General features: G+C 44.2%; 1 non-coding gene and 1 pseudogene across 1 annotated transcript; both read right to left on the reverse strand.

The window, feature by feature from the left end:
• Window positions 1-167, reverse strand: part of LOC143261395 (large subunit ribosomal RNA) — a 12,095-nt pseudogene extending 11,928 nt beyond the window's left edge.
• Window positions 168-1,270: 1,103 nt separating this feature from the next.
• Window positions 1,271-1,425, reverse strand: LOC143261408 (5.8S ribosomal RNA). Its single transcript, XR_013035536.1, has one exon. It is a non-coding gene; the product is annotated as a 5.8S ribosomal RNA (ribosomal RNA).
• Window positions 1,426-2,500: the final 1,075 nt, after the last annotated feature.

The raw sequence follows: 2,500 nt of genomic DNA on the forward strand, positions 1-2,500 counted from the left end.
ATTGACCCTCCTGAACACTACATTTCCCAACGGCGGAACTCCGCGGGATTCAGTGCTGGGCTAATTCCTGTTCGCTCGCCGCTACTAAGGAAATCCTGGTTAGTTTCTTTTCCTCCGCTTAGTAATATGCTTAAATTCAGCGGGTAATCTCGCCTACTCTGAGGTCGTCGGAACGTGAAAAAAAATTTTTTCAGAGCTTCCCCCCCGAAAGCATTTTGCGAAACGTGTACAGAGCAACACAAAAAAAAAAAAAAAATAAAAAAAACACAAAAAACCCTTAAAGCAAAAAAAAAACCGTTTATCGCGCCTCACCAATATATCTTTTATAAAATTCGATATCCTCTCCAAATATAGATCTTCGAAACACTCGCAAGACGATTACAATCGGTATAACTTTAACGTCCGTCCGAAAAGTACTTTCGGGGACTAGACGACCGATTGATCTCGTGCGGTTTCGCTATTCGATCATTTGAAGAGAACAAAAAGATATATGGGGCGACCGACAAACGGTTTTCCCGTAGAACCAGACTCGCGATTGCGTTGACACACACATCATAGCCACACCAATAGAAGAGTTTTAGGACGGTAACCCGGGTGGGGTGTTCTTTACTCAGAATATGTGCAACATCGGATCTATATAGCCATCGATACAATTCGTACACAAATGTGTCGTACGAAGAGAGAGACTTTTTTTCCTCTGGCAACATAACGGTAAGAGACATCCTTCCACACTCATAGGTTCCACTCCCTGGGGCTATGATATATATATACATATAAATTCAAATTCGAAGCAACGGTCACAATTCTACTCTATATTTTTGCGGGTTATGTGTTCTTTCGTTCAATTTCTTTCATGCGTTCGTTCGATCTCTGTACACAGTCTTCACATAGGACAGACTCGTGTAGTACGCTTTCGTGGGTTAAACCCATCTCGTTTCATTTCAGGCGACGTCGGGAGCGCGTTGAAAATGTACCAGTGAAATCTCGATAGTTCTACGGATACGAATCGTCCCGAAAAAGATTTTGTCACCGCTTCGAAGCGGTGTTTCAGACGGGCGGACGTATATAAAACATATACGACACACGACACCGCCTTCCACACTCACGCTAGTTCGAACACGATTTCCATCTCTCTCGAAGACTGTTAGACGTACGTAAAATTTCTCAATATTCATAGGACCGCGACAAACGCCGACGAAGCGCCCATCATTCGCTCGTACGTATATAGGCAACAAGTGCCATCAACGCAAGCAGTTTATAAGTACGTAAACGACCCTCAGCCAGGCGTGGTCCAGGAATTGTATCCGTGGACCGCAATGTGCGTTCGAAATGTCGATGTTCATGTGTCCTGCAGTTCACACGTTGACGCGCAATTAGCTGCGTTCTTCATCGACCCACGAGCCAAGTGATCCACCGTTCAGGGTAATTTTTCCCTTTTATTCTCTCATATATAATATAATGTGTATTTGCTATCCACCACATTTTTGTGTTATATTTCGGAACAAGCCGATACCCGAAGAGCTCCAACCAGCGCGCGAAGGAGATTCGGGAGTCGTCGTACAACGACATAATTGTCCCTTAAAGAACGAGATATTTCCGTCGAAACCATATATATATGTACGAGCAAATCCAAAACCACTGTTTTCTTGCAAGTTCGACGGTCGGAGCGAATAGAACATTGAAAAGCCTTCTATCGAAGAAACACAGAGAGTATATCACCTCCAAAAACGACGGGGATATGGATATTCAAACTGGACAATTATCAACCCGATACTGGATTCGAAAAGTTTCTCTCTCCTTTCGTCGTTATTTACACCGGACGGACTCACGGCCGGCTCTAGCTGGGTGTCATATATATATATACGTCCCACGCTCATGCTGCCACTAGCGCGCAACAGAGTAGGGTGTCAATGACAACGACACAGCATTGAAACGAGCTACACAAGCCGGTCTCTCTTGATACCAATGTAAACGAGCATTAAGTTATCTTCAGACTGCCCGATATTTTCGTCCTTTGGACTTTCCCAACGATTCCTTTTTTTCTTTTTTTTTTACACACCACAGCGAAGACTTGAGGAAGCGTGATTAGCACGCTCGCATCCCTCCCTGTCCTACTACAACTGTGTGTGTGTGTGTAAAGAAAGAAAAAAGAATACATTGGCTTTCTCTCTATCGAGAAGATGGCCTACGCAACGCAGATCAAAGGCCTAATACGTGTAATATAATACGCGTCTGGCCGTGTATAAATCACGCACGAATGATCTGGTCGGGCCCAACTCTTCTCGTACGCTTATTTTTCCGTGTTGGGGCACTATCATAAAATCACACAAACCCCAACACGTGTGTGTCTTGGAAGGAAGATGGCCTACGCAACGCAGATCAAAGGCCTAATACGTGTAGTACACACGTCTGCCGTGTAAATCACGCACGAATGATCTGGTCGGGCCCAACTCTTCTCCACCACACCACATCCCAACTTTGTACATTTTTATATATTTTT

The sequence above is a fragment of the Megalopta genalis genome, unplaced genomic scaffold, assembly GCF_051020955.1.
Source record: "Megalopta genalis isolate 19385.01 unplaced genomic scaffold, iyMegGena1_principal scaffold0051, whole genome shotgun sequence".
Classification (NCBI taxonomy): domain Eukaryota; kingdom Metazoa; phylum Arthropoda; class Insecta; order Hymenoptera; family Halictidae; genus Megalopta; species Megalopta genalis.